Source organism: Bos grunniens, chromosome 20 (genome assembly GCF_055505025.1).
Source record: "Bos grunniens cultivar Pamir isolate PY7600 chromosome 20, Bosgru_T2T1.0, whole genome shotgun sequence".
Taxonomy (NCBI): Eukaryota; Metazoa; Chordata; class Mammalia; order Artiodactyla; family Bovidae; genus Bos; species Bos grunniens.
The window spans coordinates 8,105,466-8,132,146 of record NC_141184.1 but is presented as its reverse complement, the minus strand read 5'-3'; the positions used below and the strand labels follow the sequence as shown (position 1 = coordinate 8,132,146).

The 26,681-nt window shown below is 43.4% G+C and overlaps 1 protein-coding gene across 6 annotated transcripts in view; it reads left to right on the top strand.

Annotated features, from left to right (window-relative positions):
* SEMA5A (semaphorin 5A) overlaps positions 1 to 26,681 on the top strand; it is a 567,470-nt gene that overhangs the window by 110,226 nt on the left and 430,563 nt on the right. For 3 of the 6 annotated variants that reach the window (XM_086361189.1, XM_086361183.1, XM_086361185.1), the window contains exon 2: positions 24,501 to 24,593. The exons of 1 other annotated variant lie outside the window; for it this stretch is intronic. The gene's annotated coding sequence lies outside the window, so the exon portion shown is untranslated. Of the gene's footprint in view, positions 1 to 19,562; positions 19,744 to 24,500; positions 24,594 to 26,681 lie in introns of those variants that run through there. 2 more of the 6 variants (XM_086361186.1, XM_086361187.1) reach the window with 2 other exon arrangements.

Sequence of the window (26,681 nt, the reverse complement as noted above, 5' to 3'; positions counted from 1 at the left end):
GTTAAATTAACTCATAAACATGCTTAGAAAAATATTTTCATGCATAACTGCTGTGGACTCAGTTATGTATCTGCCAAGATTGTATATTGATGTCCTTATTCCGAATGTGATAGTGTTTGCAGATGGAGCCTTTGGGAGGTAATTAGGATTAGATGAGCTGTAAGGGTGGCCACTCGTGAGGGGTCAGGGCCCTTGTAAGAAGAGACATCATCAAGTTGCTTCTGTCTCTGTACCATCTGAGGCCACAGTACGAAGGTGACCGTCTGTCTTTAAGTTGGAAAGAGGGCCCTCACCAGGGAACTGAATTGGCTGACATGTTGATTTTGGATTTCTAGTTATGACCAACCTAGATAGCATATTCAAAAGCAGAGACATTACTTTACCAACAAAGGTCCGTCTAGTCAAGGCTATGGCTTTTCCTGTGGTCATGTATGGATGTGAGAGTTGGACTGTGAAGAAGGCTGAGTGCCAAAGAATTGATGCTTTTGAACTGTGTTGTTGGAGAAGACTCTAGACAGTCCCTTGGACTGCAAGGAGATCCAACCAGTCCATTCTAAAGGAGATCAGTCCTGGGTGTTCTTTGGAAGGACTGATGCAAAAGCTGAAACTTCAGTACTTTGGCCACCTCATGTGAATAGTTGACTCATTGGAAAAGACTCTGATGCTGGGAGGGATTGGGGGCAAGAGGAGAAGGGGACGACAGAGGATGAGATGGCTGGATGGCATCACCGACTCAATAGACGTGAGTCTGAGTGAACTCCGGGAGTTGGTGATGGACAGGGAGGCCTGGTGTGCTGTGATTCATGAAGTCTCAAAGATTCGGACACGACTGAGCGACTGATCTGATCTGATCTGATCTGATCCTCTATAACTATAAGAAACTAATCGTTTTTAATATTTTGTTTATTGACTTCCTATTGAAATTAAAGCTAATTTACAATGTTGTATTAATTACTGGTGTACAGCAAAGTGACTCATTTACACATACATATATACGTGTGTACATTAAAAAATTCTTTTTCATCCTGGTTTATCATAGGATATTGAATATAGTTCTCTGAGCTGTACAGTAGGAACTTGTGGTTTATCAGTCTTATATATAACAGCTTACATCTGCTAACCTCAACCTCTCACTCCATCTCTCTCCCCCTTGGCACCCACCTGTCTGTTCTTCTCGAAGTGTGTGATTCTGTTTCTGTTTAATAGATAGCCTCCTTTGTGTCATATTTTAGATTCCACATATAAATGATATTTTGTGGTATTTTTTTTTGACTTCACTTTTGTATGATAATCTCTAGTTGCATCCATATTGCTGCAAATGGCATTATTTCATTGTTTTTATGGCCAAGTAGCATTCCATCGTATTTATGTACCACATCGTTATTCATTCATTTGTCACTGGACATTTATGTGGTTTCTGTGTCTGGGCTATTGTGAATAGAGTTGAACATTGCAGGGCCTGTATCTCTGAATTATAGTTTTGTCTGAATATATGGCCAGGAGTTGGATTGCTGGATCATATGGTAATTCTATTTTTCGTTTTCTATTCTATCTGTTTCAATACATCCTGCAGACTAAATATCCCTCACAAATGTGAAACAGTCTACATGACGCAACTTAGCAATACCTTCCTCATGCTGTTCAGACAATCAGATCCTTTACTTAGACTACTGTTAACATCAATCACAATGTCTCAGAGTGCATTTCAGGAACACATTAAACAAACTATCAGAATTTTGAAAATAAACTTTGAAAGTAGTAGATGTGGCATGTTATGGTAATCATGGGTCATTTTAAAGGTGAACATGGTTACTTTTTCATAGATCAGTTAAAAGTGAACTTGGTTCTCACGGATCCATGGTTGGTAACTAATGGTCAAATGTTGCTGTTGTGATTGTATACAACTTTATTTGTATTATTAGAGTAAGGTCTTGCTATCTTTAGAATGACTGTGGAGTAGTGATTGGAAAATGAGAGTCACCTATCCACAATGCTTGATTTTGTGCTGTAGTTAAAAATAATCTTATTAAAATCAGCTAATTAAAAATACATATTTGTAGTTTATGATAGAGCAGTTCAATTGAATATTGTTCTATGTATGCTTCAGTCCAGTTCAGTTCAGTCTCTCAGTCATGTCTGACTCTTTGCAACCCCATGAATCACAGCACGCCAGGCCTCCCTGTCCATCACCAACTCCTGGAGTTCACTCAGACTCACGTCCATTGAGTCAGTGATGCCATCCAGCCATCTCATCCTCTGTCGTCCCCTTCTCCTCCTGCCCCCAATCCCTCCCAGCATCAGAGTCTTTTCCAATGAGTTAACTCTTCACATGAGGTGGCCAAAGTACCGGAATTTCAGCTTTTGCATCATTCCTTCCAAAGAAATCCCAGGGCTGATCTCCTTCAGAATGGACTGGTTGGATCTCCTTGCAGTCCAAGGGACTCTCAAGAGTCTTCTCCAACACCACAGTTCAAAAGCATCAATTCTTTGGCGGTCAGCCTTTTTCACAGTCCAACTCTCACATCCATACATGACCACAGGAAAAACCATAGCCTTGACTAGACAGACCTTTGTTGGCAAAGTAATGTCTCTGCTTTTGAATATGCTATCTAGGTTGGTCATAACTTTCCTTCCAAGGAGTAAGCGTCTTTTAATTTCATGGCTGTGGTCAAAATCTGCAGTGATTTTGGAGCCCCCAAAATAAAGTCTGACACTGTTTCCACTGTTTCCCTATCTATTTCCCATGAAGTGATGGGACTGGATGCCACGATCTTCGTTTTCTGAATGTTGAGCTTTAAGCCAACTTTTTCACTCTCCACTTTCACTTTCATCAAGAGGCTTTTGAGTTCCTCTTCACTTTCTGCCATAAGGGTGGTGTCATCTGCATATCTGAGATTATTGATATTTCTCCCGGCAATCTTGATTCCAGCTTGTGCTTCTTCCAGTCCAGCGTTTCTCATAATGTACTCTGCATACAAGTTAAATAAGCAGGGTGACAATATACAGCCTTGACGTACTCCTTTTCCTACTTGGAACCAGTCTGTTTTTCCATGTCCAGTTCTAACTGTTGCTTCCTGATCTGCATACAAATTTCTCAAGAGGCAGGTCAGGTGGTCTGGTATTCCCATCTCTTTCAGAATTTTCCACAGTTTATTGTGATCCACACAGTCAAAGGCTTTGGCATAGTCAATAAAGCAGAAATAGATGTTTTTCTGGAACTCTCTTGCTTTTTCCAGGATCAAGGGGATGTTAGCAATTTGATCTCTGGTTCCTCTGCCTTTTCTAAAACCAGCTTGAACATCAGGAAGTTCAGGGTTCACATATTGCTGAAGCCTGGCTTCGGGAATTTTGAGCATTACTTTACTAGCATGTGAGATGAGTGCAATTGTGTGGTAGTTTAAGCATTCTTTGGCATTGCCTTTCTTTGGGATTGGAATGAAAACTGACCTTTTCCAGGCCTGTGGCCACTGCTGAGTTCTCCAAATTTGCTGGCATATTGAGTGCAGCACTTTCACAGCATCATCTTTCAGGATTTGAAATAGCTCCACTGGAATTCCATCACCTCCACTAGCTTTGTTCGTAGTGATGCTTTCTAAGGCCCACTTGACTTCACATTCCAGGATGTCTGGCTCTAGGTTAGTGATCACACCATCGTGATTATCAGGGTCGTGAAGATCTTTTTTGTACAGTTCTTCTGTGTCTTCTGTTCTTGCCATCTCTTCTTAATATCTTCTGCTTCTGTTAGGTCCATACCATTTCTCTTCTTTGTCGAGCCCATCTTTGCATGAAATGTTCCCTTGGTATCTCTAATTTTCTTGAAGAGATCTTTAGTCTTTCCCATTCTGTTGTTTTCCTCTATTTCTTTGCATTGATCGCTGAAGAAGGTTTTCTTATCTCTTCTTGCTATTCTTTGGAACTCTGCATTTGGATGCTTATATCTTTCCTTTTCTCCTTTGCTTTTCACTTCTCTTCTTTTCACAGCTATTTGTAAGGCCTCCCCAGACAGCCATTTTGCTTTTTTGCATTTTTTTTCCATGGGGATGGTCTTTATCCCTGTCTCCTGTACAATGTCACAAACCTCATTCCATAGTTCATCAGGCACTCTATCTATCAGATCTAGGCCCTTAAATCCATTTCTCACTTCCACTGTATAATCATAAGGGATTTGATTTAGGTCATACCTGAATGGTCTAGTGGTTTTCCCTACTTCCTTCAATTTAAGTCTGAATTTGGCAGTAAGGAGTTCATGGTCTGAGCCACAGTCAGCTCCTGGTCTTGTTTTTGCTGACTGTATAGAGCTTCTCCATCTTTGGCTGCAAAGAATATAATCAATCTGATTTCGGTGTTGACCATCTGGTGATGTCCATGTGTAGAGTCTTCTCTTGTGTTGTTGGAAGTGGGTGTTTGTTATGACTGATGCATTTTGTTGGCAAAATTCTATTAGTCTTTGCCCTGCTGCATTCCATATTCCAAGGCCAAATTTGCGTGTTACTCCAGGTGTTTCTTGACTTCTTACTTTTGCATTCCAGTCCCCTATAATGAAAAGGACATATTTTTGGGGTGTTAGTTCTAAAAGGTCTTGTAGGTCTTTATAGAACCGTTCAACTTCAGCTTCTTCAGCGTTACTGGTTGGGGCATAGACTTGGATTACTGTGATATTGAATGGTTTGCCTTGGAAACGAACAGAGATCATTCTGTCGTTTTTGAGATTGCATCCAAGTGAACTGCTCTATCATAAACTACAAATATTTATTTTTAATTAGCTGATTTTAATAAGATTATTTTTAACTACATTACAAAATCAAGCATTGTGGATAGCTGACTCTCATTTTCCAATCACTACTCCACAGTCATTCTAAAGATAGCAAGACCTTACTCTAATAAGACAAATAAAGTTGTATACAATCACAACAGCAACATTTGACTATTAGTTACCAATAATGGATCCATGAGAACCAAGTTCACTTTTAACTGACCTGTGAAAAAGCTTATTTTAAATAAAAGTGCTTGTGTCATTCTAATGGTCTATATCATTTATCTACTAGCATATTAAAATAATGTAACAAATTCTTAGCAGCTTGAAAGAACACATGTGTTATCTTACTGTTTCTGGAGCTGCGTGTTGCTTTCCTGGCTTCTCTGCAATGCTACCATCAAGGGCAGTTGACCAGTGTTGGGATATCATCTGAACGCTTGCCTGAGGAAGGGTCTGCTTCTTGGTCCATTTCCTAATAGTTCACTTCACACCAGGGGCTTCCTTCAGCACTAGAGGCTGCCCAGAACTCCCTGCCATATGGGCTTCTCCAGCTTGTCTGTTTGCTCTCTTAAAGCCAGCTAGCAAGACAGAAACTCCAGAAAAGCAGGTGCTGTAATCTAATGTAAGAGTCATGTAATCACTCATATTTTCTTACCTTTCTTGTGTTCTGTTGGTAGAAGCAAGTTACATGTCCCAGCTATCTTCACGCAGGCAAATCTTGCAAGGCAGGTAGCCTGGGAGCTGTCTTAGAGTCTTCTTGAAACTTTCTGGGAGACATTTCCAACTTTTAATGAAAGCAATATAATCATGAGAAATTAAAAAAATAGATATTAACCTTATAATATCATATAAAATGCACTATGTATTTCATCATTGCCTCCAGCATTGATTAGAATTGATTTGTCCATATAGTCAAGGCTGTGGTTTTTCCAGGAGTCATGTATGGATGTGAGAGTTGGTCCATAAAGAGGGCTGAGTGCCGAAGAATTGATGCTTTCAAATTGTGCTGGAGAAAACTCTTGAGAGTCTCTTGGAGTGCAGTGAGATCAAACCAGTCAATTCTAAAGGAAATTAACCTTGAATATTCATTGGAAGGACTGTTGCTGAAGCTGAAGCCCCAGTCCTTTGGCCACCTGATGCGAAGAGCTGACTCATTGAAAAAGACTGATTCTGGGAAAGATTGAAGGCAAAAGGAAAAAGGGGCGGCAGAGGATGAGATGCTTAGATGGCATCACTGACTCAATGCACGTGAATTTAAACAAACTCTGGGAGATAGTGAAGGATAGAGGAGCCTGGCATGCTGCAGTCCATGGGGTCACTAAGAGTCAGTCAGTATAGACTGAACAACAATTGAGTAAAAATGTTTCTTGTCCATACTTTGTTTTTCAAAATAGATGAAATTAAGAGCTTAGTCTTCTAAGACTCCCTGAATCAGTTTTCATCCAACATAGCTTGCCTTCTCCTAAATGAAGCCGAAGGTAGCTTGTGACAGATTTAAAGGATGTCAGTACTGATACTAATCTGATTATAAAATGTGTACCCCTTTGAAACTCCCTGTTTCAGCCTCTCTGCTTCTTACACCTGCCTGTTAGCTCTCGTATGAAAGTCACTCAGTCATGTCTGACTTTGCGACCCCATAGACTGTATAGCCTGCCAGGCTTCTCTGTCTATAGAATCCTCAAGGCAAAAATACTGGAGTGGAGCCATTCCCTTCTCCAGGGAATCTTCCCAACCCAGGGGTCAAACCCAGGTCTCCTGTACTGCTGGTGGATTCGTTACCGTCTGAGTCACCAGGGAGCGTCTCCTATGTACTGATGCTCAGACATGGTCCTTGGAGTTGGCACTGCTGTCCATGGAAGACGCTTCTTGTGATATATTTCCCAGCAAAATGGACAACCAGCTCTCTTGGGACACTGTGGACACCCTGGAGTCTGCTAGTGCACCCTGGAGCGTATCCTGGAGTCTCAACTTGTGGGCTCATTGTGCAGCCCCAGAGCGGTCTACATCTGCCTCTAGGGATAGATGGTGATCTGTTACCTGCCTGAATCTACATGCTGGACCACACGTGGATGGGTGTCTGCAGTCTGTGTTTTATTAACTGGCTTGCTTCTGATGGGCCTACACAGTAGAGCAGCTGAGCGTCTGAGCAAAGTACATCGTAAGCAAATGCTCTTCCTAGTTTCAGGCACATAACGCAGGTTTACAATTTCTGCATCATCCTGAAACATTGCAAAAGATCAAAGGACTGATCTGATCAGTTTTAGAAGGACTTGAAGATATAGAACAAAGCTACTATCACTAGGGAAAAAAACAAGACTTGTATGTCATCAGCTGTCTGGACCTTTCCACATGGTAATGCCTGTATGCTTGTCCCATTCTCACTTGAAAGGAGAAACACTGATTTTTAATGTTCCCTTCTTCTTTTGTATTTTATATCAAAAACTTGTCCTGTGACCCTTTCAAAACATGTCATCCTTCTATTGAGTTGACCAAGAAGTTCATTTAGGATTTTCTGTAAAATGTTATGGAGAAATCTGAAAGAAGTTTGGCCAACCAAGTATATTAGAGGATATCAGATGGCTGTTTCTTATTTATTTTTTTTCTGGAAAAGTTGCCAGGAGAAAAAAGTGTCATGGTAAAATGTCATGGTAGGCATAGAATGAGTCTTCACAGTTGTAGAACACAGAGGAAGAACAAAATGCCCAGACAGCTAGATTTTCTAGACCTGAAACTGGCCTTAAAGAAACTAATGTAAACATATCACTTCATTTGGTAGATGAAACAGCAAAGCCGAGAAAGGTCAAGTGGTAGACACTGCCTCACAGAACAGATGGACCCTGGCTTTTATAAACAGTGCTGCTATGAACACTGAGGGTACCTGGGTCTTTTTCAATGAACCTATTTGCAGGGAAGGAAAGGAGACACGGAGATAGAGAGTAGACTTGTGGACACAGTAGGGGAGGGAGAAGGTGGGATGAATGGAGACAGGAACATCAATCAGCACGCGTCCGGATCGGGTACAAGACGGATCAGTGGTGAGAAGCTGCTGTGTAGCCCAGGGAGTCCAGTCTGGTGCTCTGTGATGACCTGGAGGGGTGGGATGGGGCAACAGGGGGGAAGCTGGGGACGGAGTGGGTGTATACATAATCATGGCTGATTTGTGTTGTTGTATGGCAGAAACCAACACAATATTGTAAAAATGAAAGAAAAAAATGATGAACCCCAATCCTCTAGACTTTTTCCCTTTGTCCTAATGATAGAAATAGTGAGCACCAGCTTTGAGTTAGGAAGCTGGCATGCATAGTTTTGAAAGCTCATGCCCTTCCTTTAACCTGATGCTATTGTATGGGAAACCACTCAGGAAAGTTAAAAAGCAAAACAAAAAGCCACGTTCCTGCTAAGCAGGTAGAAAGTAGTGTCAGCCTTTGAACTTGAGGAGGGTGCCGCTTCTGGTCCATCAGGGAGCCTTTGCCCAACTTTTCTTAAAGCAGATGGAGCAGGTTGTAGATTCAGTCAGGCACAGCCATTCAACCATTATGCATGGTGGTGTCTTTTTATTATTATTGTGTTTTTTTAAAAACAACTCGGAAATTTCTGGGCCACAGTTTGTACTTTCAGGAATTGAACTTAGAAGCAGCAGGTTTTTAGCACAAACAGGGAGACCAATTATTTTCCCAAAGCTCTGAAATAGAGGCATAGTTGGGCTAATTTGTTAGGATTGATTCAGAAAATTTAGGGGGTAACAGTATTAAGACTCTGGAAGCTTTCAGCGTCCTGGGGGCTTTGAGGCATGTTCAAGACGAAGGATGTTTCCATGGGGAGATGAAAGGCCAGTTGGGTCTCTTTGTAGAATAGCCTGAACAGGCTTCTTCTGAGGGTTTCTCTGTTTGATCCTGTTCTCCTTCAGTGAGGCAGGCCTCTCTGTTGTCATTTAAACACCTCATTGAAAGGCAGTTCTAAATGGTTTTAAAAATGAGGTCTGGTGAGGTCCAAAACTCCTTGAAGTTCCCCCAGCGCTGGGTTTTCCCCATGGCTTTGAATCACAGTGTTTATTTTTAAAGCCTTTTGTGGTTCGACCCTTCTGGTTTGTTATTGCAGCTGGACCCACTTAGTCCTCGCCCGGCTCCTCCAGCCCGTTTGTGGTTTGGGGTACCATTTGGCCGCCCTAGGACTGGGCTGAGGGCTCAGGAGGCCAAGACCACGGCCACATCTGTTTTCTGTTAGCTCCCAAAGTCACAGGTGTCCCTAATTGGGCTCTGCTCTCTCACCAGAAATGGCTCTCTTTTCTTCTCCCCTCTCTGTGTTCTCCTTACATTGCCTTGAAAATAGGGGGTTTCATTTTCTTGTTTTGTTATGTTTTGGTCTCGGCTTCCAATTACTCCCTCTTCTTCCCCAGGCAAATCCCGACTCTCACCTTCACCCAGATCCCCAATGCTTGTCTTTACAGAAGGAGTTGTTTTCAGTGGATTGTAGAAGAGAGATTAAACTTCCCAGGAAGGCCTAGTGCGGCCAGGACACGTGTTTCTCTCCCTGGCACAGCCAAGGACAGAGCAGCTCTTTGTTGAGTTAGGTAACAAGGAGCTCAAACCCTGCTGAAAGATGAAGCTGATGAGTGGAAACCTCTTCAGGGAACCCAGAAAGATTTACTTTAATTAGAATTTATGCCCCAGTCTAAGGCCTGCAACTGCCGTCTTCTTGGAAACGAAAAGCTGACTGCTGCTGAAACTGGCAGACCAAGGCTTGGTTCTTTCTACACACCTACTTTGGTTGTCCTCAGATTCTTTTGATCACATTCTTCCCTCAGTGCTTTCTGTGTTTGAGTTTCTTTAGATAATGTGTACATACCCTTCTGACTCACTCACATTCTAGAAGGGTCTTCTGAAAGTTTTAGTCCAATATTGACTATTTCTCTGCTTTTCAGCTCTGAATTTTGGTAGTGCTCAAGCCTTCCTTTCATGTTGCCACTGGATCTTTTTAAAACTCAGTTAACATCTATACGCATGTCCTTATTTTAGCATGTAGTATTTGGAGAGATCAGGGAATTTTTAGAACCAGCTTTGGCTGGAAAGCCAGATGGAATAGTCATTTTAAAAATTCTCACAATTTCTTATTACAAGATTGCTTGATCCCAATTTGAAACCCGTTTCCTGTCCTGGCCCGTTCATGTTGGCACACTGACTCCCAGTCTCAAGGACTAAGCCCACGATACGCTAACTAACCAGGGAACTCCTTGAGAGGTGTGGTTAGTTTGCAATAACCACAGCCTCAGGTATGGGCGAGATATAGTCCTGTCTGAGGCTGGTGAAATAAAAATTCAGGTGTCTGACTCATATCCATAATTCTTAGGTTTGAGTTATTTATAGGTCATTCTGATTTTCTCTATGAATGCATTTGTGGAATGGACCGACATATTTTTGTGATCATTGTTGAAAGTACCCTTTCTGAACTTGGGAAATGGTATATGCATCATTTTATTATGAGCCATTTCTGTTACTTTTGGTCTCTTTCTATTGACAATTCCCAGTGTAGAGGTGAAGGTGGGGAAAGATGCTCAGTGTTCTTTTTTTCCCTCATTATAAAAGGAAGTTAATCATTCCAAAAGGTGGTAATTATAATTCTTAATACTGTAATAAAAGGGGAGAGGTGTCTAGAGGCAAAAGCCTGTAAAACCATAAAGAAACAAGCAAGTAATGGCTTTGGGCCTTTTTATTTCATGGCCTTTATGGATTGCCTTGCCTGTTTTGTTTTTTTGATGTTAAAGGTCTCAATGTACTTTGTAGCGTGGTGACAGTTGAATTAAGATGGTCATGGACTAGGAGAACAAAACAGAAACTGTACTCTCTGTTCTGTACCAGCTTAACTTTTTCTCCTTTACACGTTGAGCAGCAAGAAAATACTCCCCTGTTTGATGTACCACGGATGAGAATATGTCAGAGGGCCAGCATGACGTGTTTGGAAGTTCAAGTTAATAGCCTCGGCTGTCAGGACTCTCTTATCTCAAGTGTAATGAGGCACAATCAACTCTTTAGACTGTAATCATACCTTAAATCAAGGGAGCAAGGATCACTGTCTGCTGTGGAAGATGGGGATCTGGTTCACATTATGCACTGAGAGCTATGAAGGGCCCTGCCAGCCAAAGCCGGAGCCACCATGCGGCAAGCAAATGACCTTGGCCACCGGCCCGTCATCCCTGGTGCCCTGAATTGTCCAGATGTCAGTTTCTGAGGGGTCTAATTGTCACTCCAGGATGACTTCAGAAAGATTAGTGCCAGACAGCCAGGCACCGGGGTCTCCCACAGTTTGCTGCCAGCACCATGAGTTCTGGGCTCCTTGGAAGCTAGAGGGCTGGTAGTTGGCTTCTTGGGAACAATCAGGTAGCTTGTGTCTCTGGAGTTCCTATTGTCTGACCCCTCATCTCCCTGTCGAGGTGGCCCCTTCTCTGTGTGACATGCTCATGCCGTCCTGCCGCCCACCTGCATGTCAGCCAGTGCCTGACATTCCTGAGGACAGCTGGGACTTGGTGAGGGGGGTCAGGCTGTTGCTCGTGACCTTCAATATTTAGTCCATCCTCCTGGAGTATGGGTTTCCCTGATGGCTCAGTAGTACAGAAGAATCAATACAATGCAGGAGACTCGGGTTCAATCTCTGCGTCGAGGAGATCCCTTGGAGGAGGTAATGGGAACCCACTCCAGTATTCTTGCCTAAAAAATCCCATGGACAGAGGAACCTGGCGGGCTACAGTCCATGGGGTTGCAAAGAGTTGGACATGACTGAGCACACAGCACAACTCATGGTACTCACGACATGTAAGTTCATTGGGAACCCTCAATTAGTTGGTTTCTAAATCCTTGCTTCTGGGGCACACACAGGGTTAGGTTCCTGTGAGCCTCTGGTCACAAAGTCTTCATCAACTTCTGAATAAAGAACATTTTATTCATATTTCTTTGAAATCACCTTATTTAACATATAATTGATTCCTTACCTTTGAACTTAAAGCCAACAGAACATTTTGCGTTTACAAATAAATGTTAGCCAGTAGGCATAGAATTCGCAAATGCAGAATCTGTAAATGTGGAGTCAAGAAAGAGCAGAGCATTGACTCCATTTTCTTCTTCTTTCATGAATATCAGTTACTATAGGAAAGAAGAAATGTCTGCATTTGTCCAACTCCATTTGTACTCTGAATCTTATAGGTACGAAGGAGATGTTTAAGCTCCTCTCAGGAAGCAGGATTCTTTGTGCATCCCTATGTCCTTGGCAGTGGCCATAGCACTGGTGGAAAACTTCCCAACCTCTGAAGCAGCTCTCAGACATTCCTGCTTCCTGATGGAATTAGACCTCTTTGGAAGCTTTCCTGCCGGTCCTGACGCCCGTGTTTTTTCTGAACATGAGTGCTTCTGCTTTGACCTGGAGAAGAACAGTGGTTTTAGAGCTTTAGTGATCAACAGCACCCTGAACTAACAAGCTGGGTGAGGTCACACTGGGCATGTCTCCCTAGCAAGTAACAACAAAGGTTAGTTTGCATCTCGTTTCTCTTTGTAAATTTGGCTTCGGGAGAGTTGCCGGGAAGGTAAAGGAAGTTTCCCTTCTGGTTAAGGGATGTGGGCTGATTTCTGGGAGCCCATTGTGATTCTTCGAATAGGACTCTGAAGCTTCCTTCTGAAACACAGTGCCAACCTCCATGCCTTGTTGGGAGCCATAGAGGTCCAGGCTGGAATAATCTGGGGGGGATGCTCTTCTGCTTGTGGGATCGTGTATCAGCATGTGGGATGGATTGCTGGCTGAGATGCCACAGAGGTTTCTCCCTGAGCACTAACATCTGTTGACAAGCCAAGGACAGTTATGAAATTCCCGCCCAGCATCTTGCTCCGGGAAGTGTGAGGCTCCTCCATTAGCTATGTGTCTGTCACAGCAAATTGAAACCAAGGAGGAGGGGCTCCCTCTGGTGATCTCAGCAGGAATGCAGACTGTCTCCTGAGCAGTGCCAATTCCCCAAGTGAAGGTCCTTGAGGGAGGGATGCTCACGTCACTGTAGGTTCTTTGTCTGTCCTTTCTTTAAAGGTCTGTTGTAGCCATAAGGAGCACAGTAGGGCCTGAAGGGCTGACAGATGGAAAAGATAGTGGTGGGAAAGGTGAAACAGGGAGTCAGGGGAAGAGTGTCTTTCTATTGACAGTTGATCCTTTGATGACAGAAGGACTAGGTGTAGGACTGAAACCGTTCAATTATTCAGATTTCTGCTATGATTATTTTCTTCATTCTATGAGGACTTCCCTGGTGGCTCAGGGGTAAATAATCCACCTGGAATGCAGGAGATCCAGGCTCAATCCCTGGGTTGGAAAGATCCCCTGGAGAAGGGCATGGCAACCCACCCCAGTATTGTTGCCTGGAGAATCCCATGGACAGAGGAGGCTGGAGGGCTACAGTCCATGAGGTCACAAAGAGTAGGACACAATTGAATGACGATCACTTTTGCTTTCTTTTCACCATACAGTTCAGATAAAACCAACCTCGTTTTTTGGTGTCCAAGTAACCAACCTCGTTGCTTGGTGTCCACACCTTGTCAGGTGCCTTGTCTGAGAAGCAGAGTTCCCGTCTGCCATCCTTGGCCAGGTGAAGACAACAATGATGGGATCATTGGCCTCTCCCAAGGTCCATAGTGGAGGGAAATCATGAGACCTGGGCCTTTCTCATCTCAGGATGGTTATGAACAATTTGCATCTGTTTAGCTTCTGTTAAAACACCCTATGTCCCCCAGAATATGAAACTGCTGCTGCTGCTGCTGCTGTCTTTTCAGTCGTGTCCGACTCTGTGCGACCCCATAGACGGCAGCCCACCAGGCTTCCCTGTCCCTGGGATTCTCCAGGCAAGAACACTGGAGTGGGTTGCCATTTCCTTCTCCAATACAGGAAAGTGAAAAGTGAAAGGGAAGTCACTTAGTCATGTCCGACTCTTTGCGATCCCATGGGCTGCAGCCTACCAGGCTCCTCCATCCATGGGATTTTCCAGGCGAGAGTACTGGAGTGGGGTGCCATTGCCTTCTCCGAATATGAAACTAAGAGAGACCTAATGTGAAGAGGGTGAGGAGTTCATTGAGTAAGGTGGATAAAGACCGTGCCATTACATCAGGTTATGGTTTGACACTTAACTTAGGAGTCTTTGAGACAAGCAGCTATCACCAACATTTCAGGCCACTGTTCTGATTTATAGCTTCTTTTTAACAATATTTGGAAAGGGAGTTTGACTTGAGAAATTGTCAGCAATGCACAGCCTGCCCCGTCTTCCCAGTGCTATCTGAAACATGTGACAAAGTAAACGGCCAGCAGAGCAAGGTGTTTTGTTCTAAGAATAATAACGGGTCTTATCACCTCTCCCCACAATGCTATCAGCTTTCCATGTGATTGAGGGGTTCTGTTTATGGTTTAATTTCCCTAATGTTCACAGTGATGCCTGCATTGATAGGACAGTCCTTAATTAGACCGTAGTTCCTCTGATGAAACATGTGAGGAGAGAGAGAGAGAGAGAGATTTTGCACAAGCACTGTGCTGAGGTGCTGGCTGTCTGCTGGTCCAAGAGAAGGGACCTGATATGACAAGAATGCCTTATTTTAAAACCTGAGCATATAGTTTGCAAAAAAATCCCAAAGCAAAGACAGGTCTGTGTTCTGTTGTCACTTGATTTTATTTTCTGTATCACTGTTTTGTCATCTTCACTGGAGTCATACAGACTTTTCTTTAAAGCTGGATTCGGTTGTTGGGCTTATTACTCTCATGGAATAGCATCACTTCCATAAGCCTGAAAAGTGATTGATGGGAATTGTAAATATGAATGGAGTCAAAAAATGTAACATTGAGATTAAAATGCACATTGTAAATTCAAGCATAAAATGTCCTTAAGAACAGATTGATTTTTCTGGTGCTATGTTGTCAAAGATGCTTTTAAGTTTTCAGCTGGGTAAAGCATGTCATAATTTCATGTTCAAGGTGGCCAGAGCATGTCCATGTTTTCTAAAGATCAAATCAGTCAATATTAAAGGAAATCTGTCCTTAATATTTATTGTAAGGACTGATGCCGAAACTGAAGCTCCAATATTTTGGTCACTTGATGCGAAGAACTGACTCATTAGAATAAGACCCTCATGCTGGGAAAGCTTGAAGGCAGGAGGAGAAGGGGACGACAGAGGATGAGATGGTTGAAAGGCATCACCGACTTGATGGACATGAGTTTGAGCAAGCTCCAGGAGTTGGTGATGGACAGGGAAGCCTGGTGTGCTGCAGTCCACGGGGTCTCAAAGAGTCGGACATGACCAAGTGACTGAACTGAACCTGAATTGACATGGAAAACTAAGAGGGTGAAAGAGCGCTGCTGAAAACTTTCTTACTCTGCAAGGAGATCAAACCAGTCAATCCTAAAGGAAATCAGTCTTGAATATTCATTGGAAGGTCTGATGCTGAAGTTGAAGCTCCAATACTTTGGCCACCTGATGCAAAGAGCTGACTCATTGGAAAAGACCCTGATGCTGGGAAAGATTGAGGGTAAGAGGAGAAGGGGGCGACAGAGGATGAGATGATTGGATGGAATCACTGACTCATTGGACATGAGTTTGGGCAGACTCTAAGAGATAGTGGAGGACAGGGGAGCCTGCTGTGCTGCAGTCCATGGGGTCTCAAAGAGTTGGACAGAACTTAGCCACTGAACAACAACAACATTCTGCAATTAACTGGAGAGAAGGGTCAAAGGGTGAGCAGGCCACCAGCTGAAGTTCAAGTACATTCAGGACAGTGCCTGGGTGAAGGGGCCTGAAGCTCTGATGATAGAAATGAAGTCCAAGAACTTTGATCTTGTTTTAATTAATCATTGAAGACTTGCTACATAGGAAACATTCCAGTCTAAATGAGCATCATTAGTTCAGAACTTGGAGTAATTTTTCCTTGGCAGTTCAACTGATGGCTGTGGAAAGTGGGTTACGTAAGGGAATTATCAGTATGAACATTCCACGTATAAAGATAATGTTTATATCATTTAAGGAAGGGCATTTTCCTGGCTCTCACTGATGGTCCCTTGTTCGACCTTGTTCTCTTGTCTGGCTTCTGTTCCTGTGAGCAGCTGTCCCTTCGGGGGGATATCTCTGAGCATCTAGAGAGATTTTGGCGGGTGTGGAGGCAACTCCCTCAGGGAGTCTGCAGAAGGACCCTTGTGTATGTTTTAGTCAGCTTAATAGACAAGGACAGAGCCATTTTGGCTTCTTTGCCCTGAGAAGTCTAGGATAAAGTCTGGATTTTACAATTGCTTGAACAGGATGTAAAAAAGGGGGACTCAGATCTGTATGAGTAGCATCAGAAAGGTGTCTCCTTCTAAAGAAAGGTGGAAGGAGGACTTTATTTTGAGCAGAGATGGGATCAAGGCATGCCTCAAGCCTCTGGTCCAGGAAGGCGTGACTCCCTTCCCACAGGACTTTCTCTCCCGCACAGTCACCACCCACCTACTCCTACCTGGGCACCTGCTCGATGCCTGGCAACAGACCTGGAGGAGAGCATCTCAGTCCCCCCGAGGTTTGATTTGCTCTGTTTTTCTGGATGATTTTGACTGATACCAGATTGGATAATGTGATGTTAACAGGGAAGAGTGTCTCCAGAAGCTGACTTTAGGATTATGCCCTCTGGGTCCATGGGTCCGTTATCATTTACACAAACTTGGAAGTAGAGTGGAGGAAACCTCATGAAATGTTTGCCTGGGCTCTGGGACTCAGAGTTGAATAGGACAGAATGATAGCCCTTGATAGAGGAAGCAGACAAATTCCAGAGGGTGATATGAGATAACTGGAGGTAGGCACTGGGTGTCCTGCTCACAGAGAACAGGGGACTACATCCCATGGGGACACATGTGGATTTCAGAGAGCCTGGCGGGATGCAGCAACAGCGCTTAAAGCGACTGGCTTGAGTGATGAGGTCAAGCCAACAAGATAGAATTGGAAAGGGTGAGAAATACAGAGGTCTGGATTTAGATTCATAAATATACTTCATAGGTACCACAAGGAGGGCAGGTACTGTCTCAGAAGCTAGTAAAATCAAAAGAAAAAAAAAAAAAAAAAACCAATGCCCATGGTCAGTTTCATACTTACCGTCCAATAGAGGAGGGGTTTGTCTTGAGATTTTATGAAAGTGAAAGTGAAGTCGCTCAGTCATGTCCGACTCTTTTTGACCCCATGGACAGTAGCCTACCAAGCTCCGCCATCCATGGGATTTTCCAGGCAAGAATACTGGAATGGGCTGCCATTTCCTTCTCCAGGGGATCTTCCTGACCCAGGGATCGAACCCAGGTCTCCTGCAATGCAGACAGACGCTTTACCTTCTGAGCCACCAGGAAAAGGAAAGCCAAACCCAGCCCATGGTTGGGACAGAGAAATGGGACAGGGGAATAGCCACGGGGTGGTTTGTATGTGTCAGGCATGGCCTGGATCACGCTCTCTGTGCTGGCAGAGCTTGTCAGTGGAAAATAATGGAATACAATTTTGTAAAATACCATCTGCCTTTTAAACTGGTCTTGTTTTCTTTATGCTTCGTCCAGCGAAGCAGGGCTTGTATGGAATGCAGTGGGGAGTGATGGATTGTGTCTTGTTTAATCATCAGTAAGCTCAGAAATTTCCCGATTATTCAGCATCCCTCCCCCAGGTCTGATAGTTTGGTTCATGATGGTCAAGGATGAGGAAAGGGATATAGGTAGACGGGGGCCCTTAAGTCAAGGTCCTGGGTTGACATTTCGAAGGGTGCCTGTTGCAGAGAGAATGGAGGAAGCATCTTTGATTCATACAAAAAGGGTGTCTTTTTACAGCAGGTTTGCATCAGGACACGCCCGACCTTCTGGTTATGTTTAGCAAGTCCGATTTGATCAGATCTTGTCCTTGCTGGAGGCTGCAGGATGGGCAGAAAGGCTTCATGACTAATCGAAGGCAGCTGACACGGTTGTTTTTAAACGTTAGTGAAACTGCGTTGGTTCTTCCTGGGGAGGAAGTTTCAGTACAGTTCGTGCTGAAACGGGTGGCATGACTCATTGCCAAACGCAAAGAAAAGAAAATCTTTTTATTCCCCCACATGTGTACACACTCTAAACACAGCCGGGTTTACAGGAAGGTAAGACACCATCTGGTTCAATGCGTAGTAGCCTATTTCTTATTTTTATCACTGATTTATATTGAGAGGATGACAAATAGAACAGAAGTAGGTTTTGGGTTATACAACACACCCAGCGATTCATATGGTGTTAAGCCTGCTGTTGTCTCAAAAGCAAGAAACAAATGCATCTCTGAGAAACTTCACCTGTTGCTGGAACAAAGAGACGAGTCTTGGAGCCCACCTTTGACAGTGGAAGACCCGATAGGTCACTGGGACTGATTTCAACAGGTTTTAAATGCCCATTTATTCTTCATGCCTTTGGAGAAATGAAAGGATTTCACTGCACTTGCTGGGTTTAAGCCAAAAAACAAGAGCATAGTTTCACTTTTAATTCAAAACACAATTTGTCCCAGATCACTGTTATCTCATGTAAAACAGCAGCATTAAAGTCTGGACACATATTAATAAAATAAATGAAGGTATTGAGAAGCTAGAACTGACACAGCCCAGCATGCATATTGAATTGGCTTGTGTGGGTTTGTTCTAATCCGATTGGGACATCTTTCCATTTCTCTACTGAATTGGTGAGAGAGCATCCTTTGTAGCTAGAGACTTCTAAAAAGCTTCTATCTGTTCGTTTTTTCAGAAAATAGTTTTCTGAGTGATTTATCCCATTGCCATTTCACTAACAATTCGCTGTGATTTTCACAGTCTGCCGTCTTTCCAGGCACAAATCCCGTCTTCTCCTTCATGCACATGCTTGAGACCTTTGTCTGCCTTAGTTCAGCTTCCTCCTGGGAAGATTTTGGGGCCAGTTGTGAATTTAATCTGTGATAGACAGTGCCCTCTTCCTAAGGAATGACCAAAGAGCTAGTTTAAGAACCCAAACCTATCCTGTTTGCTTTAATGGGAAGTAACAGCAATAGTTTAATTTTTTAGCCTTAAATCTTGATCTTAGAATTGAATCTCAAATTTCAATCTCGAGTTGGATCTTGAGTCCCTTTTGTGTGTGCGAGCGACTGCTTACAGGGCAAGTCTTGTTAAATGTGTTGTTCTGAATAAATAGGAATTGAGAGACCACATTTTTCCAAAAGCCTCAGACATCCTTCTCTTTCTGGGTCCTGAGATTCTAGTCTACAAAGGACAGATCAATTTAGCTGTCAAAATGAAAGCCGAGAGGCCAATTGCCCATGCAAATTAAACACTTGTGCAAGCGCTTCAAAATTGCCTGCCTGAAAAGTGAGGCTGCCCTTTGAAAATTTGGCACATGGTGGCAGAAAGAAGAAAGTAGCCCCTATTCAGGGACATTGGCGTCCTTAGAGAGCTGATCTTAGAAATTGCTCATTTTGAGCAGTCGCTTAGTTTTGGGCAACATTTTTGCTTGACTAAGGATGTCATTTTTGCCCTCTCTTTCCCTTTCTTCCCATGCCTCCTGGAAGCTCAGAACACATCTCATCATCAGGTGTAGGAACAGAGGCATAGGAAGTGTTTCTTTATGCTGGCTTTGTTTCAGCTACTGAGGCAGTGTATTTGTTCTAGGGTCAGCAGTTCCTACCAGCTTTAAATACTCACCAAAGGATGATCTACCAGAAGCCAAAATGAAAACCAGTCAGGTTTCTTTTTTCCCAAATGTTGTTAGGATTAGTCAACACTTTGAGAAATGAAATATCCAATTTCCGCCTTCTGTCTTCTATAGGTCTCAGCTGTGTCTAATATTTGTAAACCATCACATTCCACGGTGACAACTATCTGATGGAGAGAGGAGCCTCGTGGTGGATCCGGGTGTGAAGGCTCTGACAGGATGCTTATATCGGTTTCTTGTGCATCTTACTCCTTGGGTGTCACTTTCAGAAGTGCCTTCTCTTCTGTTCCAGGAGGTAGGGTTTACCTCTGCTGGTCTCAGGGCTAGATGATTGTGTCATGAAATAACCAAGACGTGAGGTCCTGTGTTCCCACCTGAGGACCCACTGTCCTTGAAGCTTCAGCCATTGCTAGGGCTGAAGGTCTCCTGGTGTTCCTACTCTGGCCCAAAGACAGCCAGAGATTTAAAGAAGCAAAACTATGATGTTCGTTACTTGTCTTTTCTAAATGTAGGTGAGATAATTATGAAAGAGGTTTTTTTTACTAAATGGTCTTGATCGAGAAATGGCATTATTTGTACGAAAACAAATTGGCTGGTTACTAAAGAAATTGTTTCTGATTTGGGGGAAGCCAGAGGGTGAATTCCTTGAGGACAGGACCCTTCCACGTGACTAGGGAGTTGCGTGTGTCCCTCAACTTTGATGCAGCAAAGTGTCTGATTGGCCATGTAGAGTGATGTGGGAAGTAAGGCAGAGCATCTATTTGCTCCTCAGTCTCCCACCCAGCACCCATTTTCTGGTTTCCTTCCTTGTTTTCCTCGACAAACTTGAGCACCAGGCCAGTTTCCTGTCTGTGATCCTCGCTGCCCTCTGGTCCTGCTTTCCAGTCTTAGCAGAGCTGCTTTCAGCTTCCAGGCCTTGACTCGTTCATTCGATAGTAGTACCTCCCTTTCGTCCCATTTCACAGCATTTGGTGAATTGTGTAGCAGACAAATCTTGTGTGAGCTCTTGAGAACAGAATCTTGCTTTATCTACTAACCACCCGCCATGCAAGGCCAGAGCGGGACGTTGTGTGTGGTGGTTCGGGATGTCTCTCAATGAAGCTGTGAAATTCTCGGAACTTGGGAATCCCTAGCCCAGCCGCTTACAGGTTTTCTGAGCTTGCACCTGAGGTGTTTCTTTCCATGACTCTGCTAAACATCCTTACGACACCAGGCGGTCCTGCCCATTGTCCCCTTATTTCCTGTAATTTTACTGTGGTTACTCTGGTGCTATTTCTAAATGGAGCTCTTTAGATTGGCCTGAAATTTTAATTTCTCTCTTGTATCTTTAGGATACAAAACCACTGCTCAGCTGACCTTTTGGTTCTAGGAAAACATTTCAATCCACCTTTTTTTCCTCACTCTAAGCCACATGAGGAAGTTTGCATATTTTAGCAGAAAATCGTGTTCTCAAGGGTGTGCTCCTATATGCTCAGTTGCTCAGTTGTGTCCGACTCTTTGCAACCCAATGGACTGTACCCCACCAGACTCCTCTGTCCATGGAATTTTCCAGGTAAGAATACCGGAGTGGGTTGCCATTTCCTTCTCTAGGCGGTTCTTCCAGGTCCAGGAATTGAACCCGCATCTCCTACGTTGACAAGTAGATTCTTTACCACTGAGCCATCTGGGAGGCTTCTGATGGATACTTAGTGCTAATTGATGTTTAAATTGTACACATGTACTTTAATTTAGAGATGATTTTATGAACTTGTGAGGGTGGCTACAGGTCCCACTTCTAGGATAGGTTTCTTCTTTGTGAATCAGAGTGTGACCCCTGCACGTGTGCTCACATTGGCAGCTTTTTCCATGGCCAGGCCCTAATTAAGAATCATGAGGCAGAGCACTTAGGACCTGTTTCTACTATAGTTGATTTTCAGCTAAAGGAAAATATGGAATTGAGTCCAATGGAGACATTTGTGTTTTAATAAAACATAAGCAATTTCTTATTTAATGAGTCATTATAATAAATAACCACTTAAAAATACTCCAACTTCAGTCTGAAATGACCCTCTGAGACTTTGTAGCTTCTTTACCTTTGGAATTGTTTCTCAGTTTTCTAGAAAATATGTCAGTGAGTTAGTTTATACATCAACTAATTTATGACCTCACTGAGGGAGGAGAGCCCAGCATCCAGGCCTACAGGGGCTGATATTGGTGACTTTAGCTTAGCCTATTCAAGGTCACTGCTTTGTTGCTGTGGTTTCCAAGCCTGCGCCTACACTGCTCGGCACACGTGGGTGTCCTGTGGGATGGTGTATACTCCTTTACAGCAGCAGTCCTCAACCTTTTCATCACCAAGGACTGGTTCCATAGAAGACAGTTTTTCCATGGACCAGGGGTTGGGGGGGATGGTTTTGGGATGATTCAAGCACAGTCAGGTTCGTGCTCCTACGAGAATCTAATGCCACTGCTGATATGACAGGAGGCAGAACTCAGACAGTAATGCAAGTGATGGAGAGCCGCTGTAAATATAGATGAAACTTTATGTACTCACCTCCTGTTCTGCAGCCTGGTTCAATATTGGTCCATGGCACAGGGGTTGAGGACTCCTGCTTTAGAGGGTGGCACACCTATCCAGACAAGGGTTGACCCTCCAGAGTAGGAGGTCCTGATGGTGTCTGTTTGGCTATCATGGGCTAGAGTGGTAAAATGTCTTTTTCACTGTTGATGTAACTGCAAGCATAGTTAAAACCTTTCAGGGCGTGTGTCCCGAATCCTGATATTGGAACTAGTTTCTTGTTTAGATTTCAGATTCTAAAGGGCATTCTATTGTCCCCCAAGACTGTGTGAACTCTGTCTGGGCATTCTGTCCCTTGAGTGTTGCCTTTTCACAAGGAAGGGCCTCGCTTTTAGGTCTGAGGTTGAGCCTGGCACGTCTGGCTGTCCAGGATGCAGGCTGTCCCCACCTGGATTCAGCAGGAAAGTTCACCTCCTGCAGTATTTGTTGTGTGGTCCTGTCAACAATTCTGGATTCTTTCAATGTCCTATTTGGCCTCCATCATTTTTGCCTTTTAAGAGGATAGCTGTTCTCTGTAGGTGTGACCCTTGGATGTCTTAGCTAAGGGGCTACATCAGCTAATTTATAATCTCACTGAGGGAGGATGGGAGAACTCAGCCTTCAGACCTAATTATCACTCTCTCATTTTTAACTTAATTCTGACACATGGGAATCTTTAAGAATTGCTGGACGTTCATGGCAGTAACCAGTGGGCCTATCCAACTGTATCAGTTAAATTTTGATTAAGAGATAACCAAATGGAAAGAAATTTTTGTACTAACTGTAAAATAGATCAAGAGAGGAAGTTACTGTATTCAAGTTGTTTAGTCAAGAAGTCCCAGCTAACACATTTGTTGCCCCACCCAAAGGAGATATTACTGGTGTTGTGAGAAAGGAATTGGCCACTCCTAGGAATTTTTCCTGGGCCGAGTATGCCTTCTTACCTTGGGGAGAGCTCCTTTCCTCCCTTTTTGGCCTTGAAGATTTACAGCTGCCTCTCCTCCTTTCCAAAGGATGAAGTCACAGACTTTCAAAGGCTCAGCTGGGACCTTAAGGATCAGCGATGCTGCAGTGCAGGAGTGCACCTGGGCTGTGGGCGCCTTCTGGGGCAATTCTGAATATTTTACTTTGGATTGCCCCCTCCCTTCCCATAAAGATGCCTAATGGAGGCAGAGAGCCTCATGGAAAGACATTGTCACCTAGCCATTGTCCTCTGGCCTCTGAACCTCAGGACTTTCAAATGGCATTTCAACAGATAGAAAACTATATAAATTTCCAGATGCTGTAATCCAGTTGTCCTTCTGCAGGCAGATGGCCTTTAGATAATCACTAAGTAGACGGTGTGGGAATCATTGCATAGGGGGACAGCCAGAATGTTTCAGAATGTTCTGGAAGCTTCTTCTCCCCCTGTTCTTGTCATCATTCTCAGCTGCTGCCCAAGCGTTCATGCTGGGATAGGCATGTTCAGTCACTCAGTCATGTCTGACTCCTTGCCCCCCCCGTGGACTGTAGCCCACCAGCCTCCTCTGTTCATGGAATTTTCCAGGCAAGAATACTGGAATGGGTTGCTATTCACTACTGCAGGGGATCTTCCCGACCCAGGAATCGAACCTGCGTCTTTTGTGTCTCCTGCATTGGCAGGCGGATTCTTTACCACTTTGCCACCTGGGAAACCCTGGGATAGGCAACCTCAGTGTGTTTGAGGTTTATGGCAGCCAGAAGCTATGGACTGTGTGAGTAGAAGGAAACTTGGACAACAGGACAAGCACGAGCCCCAAAATGTAGTAGCTGAAGTAGGAGACATCCTTAACTAGTAACGGAGAAATTTCTTTTTTGAATAAGAAATGGAAAGTAACGCATTTCTTTAATTTCTGTTGTACATGGTTCTGCGGAAGCTCGTGCTTCGCAGTCATCTTTCATCACATATGTGTTAAGCTTTTAGGATTTTCTTTATATTTGTTTTAGTAATGTGAATTGTTTTTATGGTTTACAATTTCCTTTAAAAAAAGCTTCATATTTTGCATCAAATAAATTAATATGTAAATAAAAACACAAGTTCTGAATCTAGTATAGTTTATTGTATACCTTCTGACTTCATCTCCTATTTTTGAAATGCATTACTTAAGGTACTATGCATTTCCAAAAACAGAATGAAAGACCCATCATAAAATGGGCAAATTCACACAATTGGAATTTGATGCTCAAACTACTTAAGGTAACTTAAACAGGTGTGCAATGGTCCTTTTGGTTGTTTTATGAGATTTGTTTTCTTGTATTAATGATATCTGAATTTTTGTTTCTCCTTTTCTGAGGAAAGGAGCCCATTGGTATGGGATAAAAGGCTAGGGCTGTCACGTTGTGATTTCCAAGTTGCTCTGTGCTAAGCCTTACATTGTCAATGCAGCTGGTTGTGCAGGGGATTCATGGAACTTTCTAGAATCGATCAGCAATGACCATGGCCGCTTTTCAAATGGGTTAATATAATCTCTATTTCCCCCCCCTTGTCTTTGCTGAAGCATTGGTGTGTGAGAGTTGCTGAACCACCCGAGTGGCTGTGGATCCTTCGTGTGATACATGGTCGAGGACACGCTCCACCCCTTTCCTCCTTGGTAAGTTGGACACTCAAATGGGAAATGAAGAAGCCAATGATTTCATAGATTGAGAATCATGATGGATGTGAGCATCACTTATCTCAGCTGTCCAGAAAGGCAGTGAAAGAATGAGCAGGCTTCCAGAGAGAAACTGAAAGCACAGAGAAGTGAAGCAATGGACTCAAGAGCTCACCAGTGATCAGAGGCAGGGCTGTAATGTGAACTCATGTTCTTAACCTTAATCCAGTACTACCTCTTAGCACTAAGCATGCCTCCTGAGAATAAGGACAGACACGATTTTATTCTGTTCTGGAAATACTTAGATCTTCAAAGCTCATGTTAAATAACAAGAAATCAATTTTTTGAACAGCAGGCTATACCAGGAGATAGTAAACTTTTTCTGAAACGGGTGAGAGAGGAAACATTTCAGGATTCGTTGGCCATGTCATCTCTATCATGTCATCATCATCATTATTTTGTATCAGCTCAGCTCTGTGTTATAGCCTAAAGCAGCCACAGATGATATATATATAAATTTACAAATACAGACGTCAAGCTGAGCTGGACTTGTTCCACATGACTGTAGTTTATTGAACCTTGGTCTACACGCAGTGCTCCAAGATCCCAGTGTAGAGAGTGAGAGTGTTTTAGTGGCCAGTAGGTATGAGTCCCTTAACAAAATTTATCTTGGATGCTCAGAAGTTAATCATAAGCTACTTTGAACACTCTACTGTAACTGCAAAAATCTACTTCTTGGCTGCATTTGGTGTTCAGTGCTTATCACAGTCAGTATGCCCTGAGTGTATTAGTCTGAGTCCAAACACCTAGACTACAGCTTCGCTCCAGAAGGGCCTGATCAAGATGGTACTAGTAATCAATGTCTAGCTCATTTACCCGGAGAAGGCAATGGCACCCCACTCCAGTACTCTTGCCTGGAAAATCCCAGGGATGGAGGAGCCTGGTAGGCTGAAGTCCATGGGTCACTAAGGGTCCGTTACACTGAGCGACTTCACTTTCCCTTTTCACTTTCACGCATTGGAGAAGGAAATGGCAACCCACTCCAGTGTTCTTGCCTGGAGAATCCCAGGGACGGGAGAGCCTGGTGGGCTGCTGTCTATGGGGTTGCAAAGAGTCGGACACGACTGAAGCAACTTAGCAGCAGCAGCAGCAGCAACAGCTCATTTACCAAATAAGCTCAGACAGCGTTTCCTATTTTGGTCTACATATAATTTCTAAACGGGACATTTTTATTTGGTAGCCGTATACCTGTTGCTGTGCTTCCCAGGTGGCTCAGTGGTAAGGAATCCTCTTCCCAGTGCAGGAGACACAGGAGACCTGGGTTCAGTTCCTGGTCGGGAAGGTCCTCTGGAATAGAATTGGCACCCCACTGTGCCTGGAAATTTCCATGTTCAGAGGAGCCTGGCAGGTCACAGTCCATGGGGTGGGAAAGAGTCGGATACGACTGAGTGACTGAGCATACATGCTGCTACGTACATACTCCTAACATGTATACCTTATACATATTAGGGCAATCATGAAATTATCTTGGGGGCTCTCTTATAATTACATTGTACAGAAGTATTCTGGTATCAAATCTTCACCTTTTATTCTGAACAAAAGCAGATGTTTACAAGACAAGTGTGAACAAGATTGACATACTTAAATCATGGGGTAATATGGCAACCCTCTTTGCCACATACATCAGATGCGGTGGGGTTTCGATTTTTTAAAATTTTTTCTTGTGAAAGGATATATCTGACAGTTCAAGGCCTGCTAGACTCTCTACCTTACTGCTTATCATCTAACAAGAAGGATAAAGGAAAAACAGTTAATTTGTGTTTCCTGAAGGAGTTTAAGTGGGGACCTGTTCTAGTTGTTCATTCCTTCATTCACAGAAGTAAGTAATTGTAGCAAGCATGTGAGCCTGATGTTGTATAATTTTTGAGGATATACATTTTTCCAGAGCCACTGGTCTCTCGGTACTTCTACAAGTAATGGAAAAGTGTTCTTCACTTTAATAGCAATGATATGAAAAGTAAAATTTAGATTATAAAAGTATTGGAGAGCTAGGTGTGGTACCTTATTAATCGGAAAAATCAGGTTGCA